Source organism: Ceratotherium simum, chromosome 8, assembly GCF_057802395.1.
Source record: "Ceratotherium simum simum isolate JZ-2026a chromosome 8, ASM5780239v1, whole genome shotgun sequence".
NCBI classification, from domain to species: Eukaryota; Metazoa; Chordata; class Mammalia; order Perissodactyla; family Rhinocerotidae; genus Ceratotherium; species Ceratotherium simum.
The window spans coordinates 11,114,198-11,128,617 of record NC_141907.1 but is presented as its reverse complement, the minus strand read 5'-3'; positions in this window follow the sequence as shown (position 1 = coordinate 11,128,617).

The following is a 14,420-nucleotide window of genomic DNA, read 5'->3' as shown; positions in this document are numbered from 1 at the left end:
ATGAAGCTATTTAATCTTTCAACGATCCCCAAAGTTAGCGATTATTATCCACTTGGATGAAGAAAGCATAGTCCAAGGTACACATCTATGGAAGTATCAGAATCAATCTTTGCGCCTAGGTCTTTCTGTAGATTCAGGGCCTTGATTCTTTCCACTAAACCACATATCACCTTGCGTTCATATGAATGTTTTGTTTTTATGATTTTCCATGTTAAAATAAAAGATAAGAATAGAATCTGTTAGCTTCTTCGTGCCTCATGTACGTGAAATGTGCCACATGGGTGAGGTTTGAATCAATGCATCCTCCCATCCCCCATTTCCTTCTCCTGCCCTAAATTCACTTGAGTATTATTAATGAAGGAAGAAAGGAAGGAGGGGGGAAGGGAGGAAGGAAGGAAGGAAGGAAGGAGGGAAGGAAGAAAGGAAGGAAGGAAGGAAGGAAGGAAGGAAGGAAGGAAGGAAGGAAGGAAGGAAAGCAAGCAAGCAAACAGCAATGAAAGCTGCTGGTGTGTGTGCAGGGGGCCTGACGTCTCTGGGGTCCCGATCAGCGATGTGGTCCCTTTTATCTTCCAGCACCTTAAGCTACTGTGATCTGTTCAGCCTTCTGTGGCTACATATGTCTCCAAGCAGAGAGATCATTCCTAACAGCATGAACTCTGCATTATCATCCCCCCTGCCTTTTGAATCACTCTAAATTAAGCAGCGGCCGTGTGCACCGACAGGAGAAAGAACTGCTCAGGCTCAGTGGAACTAGTCACAGTTTACAGTGTTTTAAGATCTTCCCAAGAAAAAAAGAAGAGAGAAATTCTATCTCTCTTCTTTAAAAATAGCATAGATAATTCTGTTTCCTTCATGCAGGCTTCAGTACCAGGAGACTAGAGCTCATAACAGATAACTAAAATTATTTATTCTAACAGTACTCTGTTAGACTCATCACCAGTAGGTGGGATGTGAAATTCTCAATAGGACAAGAAGGAGTTCTTCATCTTGGATCTTGTTAAGACAAAAGCAAGTAATAATATTGGAAAATAAGAGCTAGCAGAGAAAGAAGAAAAAATAAAGGAATGAAAGGCACTTGCTGGGAATTATTGCTAAATTGTTCCAAGGGAAAGGTAAGCAACACTGAGCACAGTTTGCTTGACGGTGTGTTGGCATTAGCACTGTCCAGTTTAAACTGCATGACCTTATAGGAGCTCTTCTCACGAGGTAAGTGATGCTAGTGGTCATACAGTGGAGGTAGCAGAGGCCAGGCTGGAACCCTGACATTCTGATCTGCATGTTAACTAAAGTAAGACAGCTTCCCAGAATACCTGGGAAATGTCTCTGATGACTGAGTCAGGTCACACTGGTGCTGATGTTAGCTCTGCTGCTGGTGGCCGAGTGGTCTTATGCCAGTCACTTTCCTTACTCAAAAAAGAAGAGTTTGTTATTTAATAGATGATTCTTCAATACCTCCTATGTGCAAAAGTGCTCTGCTGGGCATGCAAAGGGAGAAAGGAAGGGACAAGGTGGACTGAACATGGACTCCCCTTTAAGCAGCTTATTATGGAGTGTGGGAGTGAGATTTGCTCAAATAGGATTGGGGGCAAAGGAGAGCTGAGGCAGCAAATTGCTGTGTGGTGGCAGGTTCACATCGCTGTTACCAACAGTATAATTGGAATTAGGGTACTAGGATCTAAATCCTGACTCAGGTGCACGGTAAAGGGTCTTAATAGGATTGGAGATTTGCCTCCTAACTTCTCCCCTGCCTCCATTACCTTGCAGCATCACTACACCTGTCACTTGCCCTCCTCCCAGCACATATAATCTATACCCCACACAGCTGCTAACATTATTCCAATGCAGATTCGACCACGTTACTCTCCTGGCTTAAAACCCTTTAGTTACACACCTTCCATATTTTTCTCTTTAAGATAAACTCCAAACATTTTTAACAGAATATATTAAAACTTTCATCATTTGGTCCCTGCTTTCTCTTCCACTTCACCTCCTCCCTGCCAGTTCCCCCTCTATAGAACTATCTGAAGTTCCCCAGATGGGCCATACACTCTTTCTGCTCCAGATTTTTACACATGCTCCTCTCTCTCTCCAGAAAACACTCACCCCCTTTCTCTGTGCCTGTTACCTACTATTCCTATGCCAAGTCTCAGTCAAGATGTCACTTTCTTTAGAAGAGACTTTCTCTACCCTGGTTGCACGTTGGCATCCTAAGATTGCTTCATCTTAGGAACGTTAGTAAAATACCATGCCTTGTCTTACCAATGAATTCAAATCTTTCTTGAGAGACATCAATGTTTCAAAAGCCTTTTAGATGATTCTACTGTGTAGCCAGGTTTAAGAGCTACTAGTATAGATAGCTGTACTGCACCTCTTCCCAGTTCTGCGAAAGGCATTCTCTCCTCTGGAGAAAGGGTAAACTCTTTCTGTAAAGGGCTATGCTGGTCATTCCGTGTCATAACTACTCAACTTTAACTTTGCAACTTGAGGGCAGCCAAAGACAATACACAAGAAATGGGCATAGTGTGTTCCAATGAAATTTTATTTTCAAATAGGCTGCATTCCAAATTCAGCTTCCAGGCAGAAGTTTCCCACGCTAGATTGCAATTGTCTATACACACATCCATCTTATGCTAGATAGTAACATCCTTGAAGGCCGAGACTCTGAGTTATTTACCTTAGTAGTTTCATGCCCAGCACAGTGCCTGACATCAACTGGTACTCAATGAATACTTGTTGGGGGAATATCTGAGTGAATATATAAAGGATGGAGTGTGAGCAATGCTTAACTCCTGTTATAAGCCTGCATTCTTATCAGAAAGTGCTTCTGAGCTCTGGGTTTAAGAAGCAAGACTTGTAAATGGGGAGGGGCTATCTAAAAACCACATTTCACAATTACATTTGATGATGGAGCTTCCTTTTATAAAGTCTTTCCCTGTTCTGACGTTCTATGATATGTGAATCATCTCCTAGAAAGATGCTATTGACAAATATTCATTTAAACAAAGAAAAGAATTTCATCTCCGCTGTCTTTCCTCTATTCTCAAATGAATCACCTGGAAATGTGCTAAAGGCAGCCAGAGAGTCATGCGAAGTGTCCTAACATTGTTCAAGGCTTTCAAAAACATTACCTTATTTATATACATCCCCCCAAATGCCCATCGAACTTTGATCCAGATAGCTGATTGATCTTTCATGAATGGTACCTGGGACAAGATCCCTATTCTCCAAATTCATCCACAGTTAGCTGTTTTCTCAGGCCAAAGTCTAAAAGCATCAACTTAGCCTCACAGATCTTCCACACTCTCTCCTGACTCATTTCTTTTGAGAAGACATATCCTCAATAGCTTCTCAAAATGTTGCCTTCACTTCAGGTCAATCAGAATCTAGAATCCAGACTAAGTATCGGGTTCACAGTAGTGAATACAACACGTCTTAGCACTGATGGAGGGAGATCTCACATGCACGCACACACAAATTATAATCTACTTCAGAGTTAACAAAATATTTCCCATGTAATTATCCATGTGATCTTGAACACATTATTTAAATGCTCTGAACTTTAGTTTCCAAATCCTCAACATTACCTGAGTCATAAAGGCGTTATGAGGATTAAAAGATGCTCCATGTTGAGTATTTAGCACTCTATCCAGCATATAGACAGCTCCTCAGCTATTACTATTAATATATTACTATTTTTATATCCTCTGACCCTCTCCAAAAACCTGTGAGATAGTCAAGGCAGGGATAATTATACCTTTTTTGTAGGTGAGAAAATGAAAGCCTAGAAAAGTTAGGGCATTTGCCCAAGATCATAGAGCTACCCTAGCATTAAGCCATAATTAGACCTAAGCCTTCTAATTCCTAGGGATTTTTCCATCATATCCCGCTCCTTTTGAGACTTTACCTATTTTGGAAATATTATGGTAAGGTAAACCATGTGTTATATTAGATGAAATTGTACTGTTACTAACGTGGGGTTAGAATTTTTCTTCAAAGGTGCAAGAGGGGGAATAACTGGGGGTCCCCAGATCTACCATTAGCAAGCTGCGTCATTCGGCAGACAAATGATCTTCTCGAGTCCTAAGTTTCCTCATCTATAAATACAGACGGTTGTGTAAGATTATTCTTAAGGTTCTATCCAGCTTCAGCATTTCATAAATTTTCCAGTTTTCCAGGCTCTGGATTCTCAATTACTCACTCAAATTGAGAGAAGAAGTACTAGGGTAATTGAAATTCACAGTTAATCCCTCAAGTTGTCTCTAAATCCTTGCCCACCAGGCCTTCATCTTTTTATTTTAGTTGCTGACAAGTAGATGTAATAGACTGATTTGAGCTTGATCTTCCTTCTGATCTTATTCATCCTCAAGAGGAAAGGACTAAGGAGCAGAGAAATTGCCAGACGGGGGGGAGACGCGAAAGCAAAGGCATCAATGATCCGTAAGTTGGTTATTTGCTTCTTGAGTTACTGAAAGTGTCTGCACAGTTTTGCCTCATGCTATGAAAAGATGTGTTCCTGAAGGACTCTTTGCAAACCAAATTTCTGTAAACTAAATCACATGTTCTATGCAGTGATAAGTTGATGAAGTGTATTAAAACAAAACAAACAAGCCAAACAAAAACAAACAACAAAACCCAGTGCTGAAACTTTGCCTACTTCCCTCCAATCTTTCTATTGTTTTATGAAGCCAAATGAGCATCATTTCCTTTTCCATCAAATGGAAGCAAAGTCATTGGGTGTCCTTCTCTCAGACAAAAGAGGTAGAGAGAAGTGTATGCCGGCAGAAACACTCAAATGGTTCAAAGTTTGATGCCTTCAACCTTGACAATAGAGTTTGCAATTTATATATTTTGGGAAAATATAGATTGAAAAATTAGTGGAATTTCCCTAAAAGGGGAAAATCTGCTCTCAGTATGAAAATTGGGACAGATTATAGAAAGAATAGAATCTCAACTAGTAGACAGAGAGGAGACGATAAAATATTTCCCTAAATAGAAAACACAAAATATTTCCAGATTATAGTTTCTGCAAAATATAATGAAGATAGATTTGTGTCAGTTAGGAAGCCGCAGTTTGCTAAGCTGGTTCTGGAGCAATTGTTGTAAACTCAACAAGTGAAGCAACATAGCATACTATTTAAGGGTACTAATCTGGCACCAAATCCCAACTTTGGTCCTTGGTTGCTCTGCGGCCATGGGTGAATTATTTAATGTCCCTGTGCCTCAGTTTCCTCATCTGTAGAATAGAGATAACAAAAGTAACTACCTCACAGAGTATTTTTGTGAGGAATTAAAGTTAGTATATATAAAACCCTTAGAACTGTGTCTCCATGTATTATGTGCTAAGTATTATTGTTCATGAGAGTATTTGTATGTAAACTTATATGACACATGCATATCTTATTTCTGTCCACTGTCATCTCTTAAACTTCGAAGACTGATGCGAAATAGAAACCATTATCATTTCCTCATTGAGAGGGCAGTGGTGGGTCTCTCATTCAGATCTTTCTGACTGCAAATACTCTGTTCATTCTAGACGCATCTGCATCTTCATGCAGGCTAAGGTTGACATCTCATGTGACAAGCCCATCTGGCTTGTCTTCTTCACTCCCCAGCCCGCTGAGAATGAGTCTTGATTCAGCTTTTGTCTTAATCACGGCAACCACTGACCATAAATGTTTGCATAATTCTTGCAAGGCTTTGGATGTGATTGAGAGCCAGCTCCCAGGCTTATTTGAAACTCTTATTTATTTGATTGCTTTTTTAAGAAATAAGAAACAAACAAATATTTAGACAACTGACTAAAGTTTATATATTATTCAGTAAAATAGGAAACTCATCTGGTATGGAAGGATTAATTTTATAAGGAGCCTCTTTTCAGGTTCACAAGAAACTTCTATTCTTCTGATGGAACCAATTCATAGTCTGGCCAATAAAAAACAGGATAACCTGTTTCTTCACATCCTCACCAATTCTGGATTATATTGTTTAAAAATTGCAAAGCCTGTGGGCTAAGTAGTTTTTCATTGTGACTACAAGAGAGATTGACTAGCTTCTTATGTTTATTGAAAATTGGCTTTTCATCTTCTGAGAATTGCCTTTTTAAATATCTTACCCAAGTTTTTATTAGATGATTTGTGTACTTCTTATTGGTCTCAAGGTACTCTTTGCAGATTAAGAATAACAACTCTTTTTCTGTCACATATTTCAAATATTCTTTCCAGCCTATTATGATAGCTTTAGCCTTTTAAAAAACATAAATTCATTATAGTCAAATTTGTTTTCTATGTATTCTGAATTTCTTTAATTGCTTAAGACCTTTCTTTCACTGAAAGGTTTATAAATAGTCTGCAAACTTCTATTCTAATATTTTAGATTTTTAAAATACTTAACATTAACCCATTTGGGATGTTTGATATACTCTTAATTGTGTTTCCTTCAAGATGAATAACCATTATGCTTGCACTGTTTATTAATTAAAAATATTATCTTTCTATGGAATTGAAATGCTATTTTTACCATATATCAAATATGGGGTTTTATTGATGTCTGGATTTTATATATTCCCTCTCTCTGATTGATTTGGTTATCCTTGGTAGATATCTATATGGTTTTAATTACATGGCTTTATACAAAGTTCTAATATCTGGGAAAGGAAAAAGCATGCCCTCCTCATTAATCTATTTGTCTTTTTTTATTTAAGCATATTTATTGCTATATCAATTTTAAAATTGTTATACTCAATTCTAATTAAAATTGCATACACATTAATTTTTGGAATGATAGGCGTTTATATGATATTAGTTATGCCTATCCAGGAATAAACAGTTTCTCTCCATTAGTTCATGTTTTATTTTATGATCAACAGAAAATATTTCATTTTTTATATAGATTTTGTGATTTTCTTTTGAAATTTATTATTTGGTGTTTGTAGATTATGTATATTGTAAATTATATATTTTTTTCATTTTCTTTTCTAACTGGATATTACTAGTATAAGGGAAAAACATTAATTCTGTATATTTATATTGGATCCAGGTATCTTATCAACTTACTTTACTAATTCTAGTACTTGATTTTGCTTTCCTAGGGTTTTTCTTCCATTTTTCCATCTTTCCTTCCTTTCTTCCTACTTTATTTCCTTTCTGAAGTGTTCAATCATAAAAAACTCAAATAAAGATTATTTTATTTTCTAACATTTATACCTATATTCTTCATCCACTCTGATCACATTAGCTAAAACCTCCAAAACAAGGTAATAGCTGACATCTCTGCCTTATGATTAACTTTAATAAAAGTAACTTTGAGCATATTCCATGTAATTTCATGTTTGGTATTAGAAAATAGTTTTTCCTGTATTAAATAGTTTTCTTCTACTTCTATTTTATGTAGAGATTTTTGTACCAATGATTGTTGGTTTATTGATAGAGTCATGTCATTTTTCTCTTTTGATATTTTCTGTCATGATGAATTATTAGCATGGATTTCCTGATACTAAACATTCTGTAATCTTGGTAATGGTACATTATTTTTTGATATTTTTTGGATTTTATTTGCTCTATTTTTCAAGTTTTAACATCTATATCTGCAGGTAAAATTAATATGTTTCAATTTCTTAGTGTTATGTTCATAAGGTTTTGATATCAATCTTATGCTTTATTCCTAAAATGAGTTAAGAAGCTACCATATACCATTTAATTTTAAATGAACCTTGGAAGTATCTTCCATTTAAAGGTTAGATAGACATTTAAACAAGGGAGTAGAGCATGTTTCTCCTTTAATTGGAAAACTTTTATCTACCGTTCTGAACTGTCCATGTTTTCGACCTCTTTTTGAATCAATATTGGTAGTTTATATTTTGCTAGAAAACATTAACTTACTTGACAAATTCAAATCCATGCCCATGTAATTGCATATCTGTGTTCATACATACTGTCTCATTTCTAATAGTAGTTTTACATTTTTTTTCTCAATTTTACTTGTCCTTACTTCCCAGAGATTTATATACTTTATCACTATGTTTTTTTCTCTTATCTTCTTCTGGGGTATTTTGTAATTTTTCCCCTAATTTAAAAAAAAATGCTTTCTTCCCTCTCCACATTTTATCACAATGTATTATATAGATCAAGTCATCTATTCATAAAACAATTATGGAATCATAAGAAATTGATACAAATAAACATCACCATAAATTTCACATACAGCTATTTTGAGAAGAAAAGGATCAATGAAAGTGGGAATACACAGGAAGTTGATCATGAGTGATATGACATAGGAGTTGAAAGAGCAAGGAGAAGGAGCAAGATTCCCAAAACTACATGAGCTAATAGGTACTTCCACCAAGAGAATTCCCAGTTAGTTCATTATGGGATCACCATTTGCTTTAAAGAGAATTGAGCTCTTCCTGAAATAAAGAAATTTATCTTGCGAACTAATTACAACTGAAAGATTGTTTCTGTGTCCAGATCCTGAATTTCATTAAACTTTCACTGAGTTCACTGGATCTAATAAAATTCAGGCTCTTGAATAACAAGAATAAGAAGAAATGCCCGTTAGGTACAAGGTTATAAATGTGGCTCACCGTTTTCACAATTAGCCCAACATTAAACCCACAAAGATGGTGACCGTGTGACGCAGTTCTGCTTGAGGTTGAGAGAGGTCTCCTATGGGCTTGAAGGAGGGTTATACACATCAATAGCCCGTAGGCCAAAAATTCAACTCAATGAAAATTTTTAGAGTAAATGTCACTATTTGAGATGAAAGAGGAAAAAAGGAGGGAGCAATTTCCCTCAGATAGTCCTCTTCAAAAATGACGATATATTAAGAGACTATAAAAGTAAGAATAGTTAGTATTTTCCAGACACATATTTGATTTATATAAGGAGTCAATGGACTTCTCATGTTCACAATATAAAAAAACAACTACCTCTGGCCTCAGCCTTTATTTATAGGACATTTTGCCTCAAATTATGGGATAAATGGTTTTCATTCAGAGGAGAGAACCCAAAGGAAGAATTTTTGTCTTTAAAGAATATTTTGCTTTCATTCAGAGGTAAAAAGAAAATGCAAAATGAAAGGACCCTTTTATGTCATGTCAGCAGATATATGATATTTCCAATTTTCTTTCCATGACCTCTCAGAAAAACATAATCTCAAAAGTGCTGTTCAAGTGAAAAAAGAAATTGTTCAACAATTATAGATTCATTCAATATAAGGTAGGTGGTTTTTGGAAAATGCAGCAACAACAACAAAATATTCCACACTTTGCTACCATTTTAGTGACTCATAAAGAACTCCATGAAGGCTTAGTGCTTTGTAATAAAAAGTAATTTTTGCTAATATATTCCCTAGACATGAGGCATTGTGTTATATTAGATTGCATACATTAGATCAAAATGCTCTCTTGTTCAAACTTTCATAATTCCAGAGACTTCCTGCAAGTTTTATGTATGTGAAGGAATTTGCTTATAGGTCATTACAAACAAGTCCTTTTTCTTCATGAGGAGGAGTGTAGAGGAACTACTTTTGGAATGCAGCAGGAGAAATGCAAAGTAAAAAAGAGCAGATGAAATTGTTGACTATTTTATTCATAGGATACTGAAAAGAGAAAATCAGGAAGGCTGAATTTTTCTTCCAAAGCAATTTTTTTAACGCTCATAGCAATTTATTGAGGCATAATTTACTCGCAATAAAACACACAATCATAATTGTGCATCTTAATGCATTTTGCCAAATGCATACACCAATGTAACTACCACCTAATTAGGATATAGAACATTGCACTCCAAAAAGTTCCTGTCTGCCCTCTACATTTAATTCCCCTAAAAAGCAATCATTATTCTTATTTCTATCATCATTGATTAGCTTTTCTTGGACATTATACAAACGGAATTATACAGTAGGTAATTCTGTTGTGTCTATCTTCTTTCACTCGACATGTTTTTGAGAATCATCCATGTTGTTGCATGTCAGTCGTTGTTCTTTTTTATTGGTATTCCATTGTATGAATATCCTACAATGTGTTTATCCATTTCCTATTAATGGGCATTTGGATTATTTCCAGTTTTTAGCTATTATGAGTAGCATGCCTTGGATAATTTTGTACAGTCCTTTTTGTGGATGTATTCATTCATTTCTCTTGGCTGTGTAGTTAGGAATGGACTTGCTGGGTCATATGACATGGTGTTTGTTTTTTCTTTTTATGTCAAAATTAAAGAAAAGTTTCAACTACAGCACAAATAAATTTTCCCCTAGCCTATTGCTGACATAATGTCCACCACCCTCAAATTCTTTAGTGTATGTTTCCATATACAAGAATATTCCCCTACATAGTAATTACAAACACAAAAATAATATTGGTATTTTACTACCATCCAAAGTTCAGATCATATTCAAGATTTTTCAATTTCTCAATAATGTATTTTATAGAAAAATAGTAGAGTCCAGAATCATGGGTTGCATTTAATTTTTATGTATTTTTACTCCAACTTTTACCTGGGATTTTTCATGTCTTTCTTTGACTTTCACGATCTTAACGCTTTTGCATTATAACCCAGATATTTTGTACAAGATCCTTCAATTTAGGTTTGATTAGATTCAGGCTATGCATCTTTGGCAGGAATAGTGAAACGAAGCTTCCTATTGGGTCCACGTGTTTTTGGCTTGTCCCTTTAGTGCTGATATTCACTTTGATCACTTGATTAAGATGGTGTCTGCCAGCGTTCTCCACTATAATGTTACTCTGTTCTCCTTTCTATTTAATAAGAATTTTGTGGAGAGATATTTTGAATCTACACAAATATATTCTCATTACACTTTTAATTTATTCTTTTACATATTTATGAAAATATGGAGCCATGGGGTCCTATTTTATTTAATGGATTATAATCCAATTCATTCATTATTTTGATGCTGAAATTATCCCAAATTTGGACAGTGGAAGTGCTTCCAGCTGGCTTCTGTGTTCTTTTGAAAAGCCCCCTCATTCTTTGAGCACTTTCTTATTTTCAAGTACAACAGGATGTTCCAGTCTCATACTTTTCGTGCCCTGGCCCAGGAATCAACCAATTTGCAAAGTTCCCTGGTTCCTTCTCATGGATCGCAGTATTTAGAAGCAAAATTCCTGGGTGTGCTAGTTCTACTTCCAGACCCTCTCAGTGTGATGGACCAGTGCTTATGTATGTTCACACACATACATATGCACACACATTCACATCTATATTTTGCTTTCTAGAGTTGTTTTTTCATGTGTTTTCAATACCTTTGATGCTAATCCAGCACCATGGGTTCAATTTTAGTTTACTTTATTTCAATATTTATAACTCCTTTCTCTGACAGTGATAAATCTGGCTTCCATTACCCTTAATATTGACTTATTTGATCAATTCTTCCGTATGTAACCAATATCTCATGGTCAACACTACCTTCCCCATATAGATGTTCTCTTGACTCCACTCAGGCTCCAACAACCCACACTAGGCTGCCACCACTGTCCCCATGCTTGGATATTCTCTTCACCACACTTACACTTCAATCACTTCCCCTGGCTGCCCCTTGTATGGGAGCTTCCTTACCCTCCCTGGCTTCTGACATCCCAAGGTGGACCACTTCCTTAATCTATTCAAGCTCTGACACCCTCTTGGAATATTTTGTCACCTCTTGGAATGTGCAACCTCGACACCCTACTTGGGCTCTGACACTACATGCCAGGCCATCTCCTCCAAGGGGACACCCTCTTTACCCAGCATAGGCACCAACAGCTCACTCTAGGCCACCATGGCCACACACAGTCACCTACCATGGACACCAATCTTGCATGAGCCCACCTAATATCTTTAGGGCTGAATTCTTCAGGAAAAGCAGGAAAAAGGAAGAGACGAGTGGTAACTTTTAATACTAATACACATTAACCATTTTAGCCAATTGATTCTCACAAAATTCATTTGTTGATTTTTGCCAAACTCTTGTATCCATGGACATCTTATGGTTACAATTCAGCCATGATTTGACAAATGTAGTTGCAGCTAAATCTATTAACTGTTTTTCTAATAAATTTGTTTTTAAGTCTGACAGGTGATCTTCTGTTAAATTATATCTCACCTTTGTGCAAATTATATTCAATAAATTAAAACTTCTTTCAACCTCAGCACTAAGTCAAACCCAGATTTGCACTCTTTACTGATCATCATGGTGTAACTATTCCCACTAGGGCCAATTTCAAGCTACTAATATACTGTAAGTGAACAGGAGTATGTAAGAGATGAGCCGTAGTATTTCTATCATTAAGGTACAGTAGACACACATAACCTCAACCACATACACAACATTAAAATGCTATGAAATAATTAGGAAGTAGTGAGTTTTGAGTGTTTATTACATTTGTTTTTACATAATTTGTTTATTTGTAAATTTATATGATTTAATTTTTATTAATGGCTGTGATTAACCACTGGTTTGCAAAATTCCTGGAAATTTAAACATTGAATATCAGAAGCCAGGATAGGCCAGCTTCAACATACTGCTGAGTGTTTTCTCAAAGTATTTGACCCCAGGACATTTGTCTTAATATAGACCTAATTGATATCCGTGGTGATACACTTTGAGAAATCGTGAAAATTAGGTCATTGTATTTCCCATCTAAAATAAAAACAGTGGTCTTTTGGAAAAAAAATAAATAAACTGAAAACCACACAACCATCAAACTTATTAAATGTTTGATCTCAGATAGGCCACATGACATCTGAGATTAAATATTTTATCTGTAACCTGAGGAGCTTGGACTATACCTCAGTGGTTCCTATAGAAACGTTTAAATCTATACTCTTTATTCATAAACAGGCACAATTTCTTACTTGTTTTATAGAAAATTATTGAGTTCCTGTTATGTGCCTGAGCCTGGGCTAGGATCTGAGTTTATAGAAAATATCACATAGATTGTATTCTGAAGGAGCATCAAGTCTAATGAAATAGGAGATTATGCTCAGAAAAGACTATACTATAAAGTGATATCTATAATACAATTGAACTTGATAAGGGTATTACGCAAGAACAGGGAAGGAAATAGATCAGATGAGACAAAGAACATGCTAGAAACACAGTTTTTGCTGATGCCTTTTATGCTGGAGATGTCACTGATTTGGCCTGATTCTCTTACACTTCCAGACAGCTCTGAACATTTTATACTTCCAGGTAAATCATCACTGCTCTTTTAAACAATGCCCCTAAAACCACAATCCTAGACCTTGACCTTTTCATTGCCTATGCTCTAGCACAGAACATCTTCAGATTCATTTCTCACTTTTTAGTTCTCAACTCCACAGTGATAGACCCTTAATTTTATTTCAGAGCCTTCAAATGAATAAATAGTTGGTCGTTGTTTTTAATGCAAGTTGATGCCTCTTAGGGCTAAATCATTTCTGACTGAGAGATAAACAGAGAGGCCTGAACCCTGTCAGCCCTGAGGACACTGTATTTTTCTCAACAAGATGGCAAAATGAATTCTGTAAAAGGAACATAAAAAAGCTGCTTAAGACTATAGCAAAAATGCGAACTCTACACCCAAACTATACTAGACCCGGTAAGGGATATGGAACACAAAGACGACATTGCCCCAGTGCTCTAGGAACTTAAGATATGGTCAGCAATGACAACATGTCCTCCTTAATATGGACAGTATTACAAGACAGAATTTGGTTAAGGGTGAAGGCAGAAAACCAAACGATGGGTACAGCGCTCTGGGGGGTCAGCAAATGGAGGAATTAAACCAGCCAGCGTGGAGAGAAAGTAGAATAGGAGAAATCTTTTTGAAGATATGGCATTTGAAATGAGTTTTAAAAGATATATAGGAATTGGCCAGGGTAAAAAAAATAGGGAGCAAAGAATTTCTGGCAGAATGAGTACATCCAATAAATGCATGGATATAGAAAAGCCAAGCACAAGTAGGGTGAACAGTTCTTAGTCAGCTATGAGTCTTTCCACATGGAAATGTGTGAAGAAAATGCAGAATCATAAGTGACTGGCTAATAAATATGGTTTTTGTTTTAAAGAGAAAGGGTTAAATAAGATTTTCCTTTTATTTTTTATGCTCTGTGTTTTCTAACTCTTTTGCAATTTTAATTCTAAATTTACAACTGTACACAATGAGGAAATATTGAATATTTTTAAGCAAAAGAACAGCCTCATCATGCTGTAAGAAGATTAATCTGACAGTAGTATAAGGAATGGACTTTAGAACAATTCTGGAAGTTCACTGAGCATTTGGATGGTTATTACAACAATGCAGGTAAGAAGGAGGGTGGCGGCACTGCAGAAGGGGAGGTGGGAGTGGAGATCAGAGGTAGAACTTGCAAGCATGGCAAGATAGTATGGGAAAAACAACAGAGAAAGAAGTTGGAGGCCTCCAAATACTGGAGCCTGGGTCACTG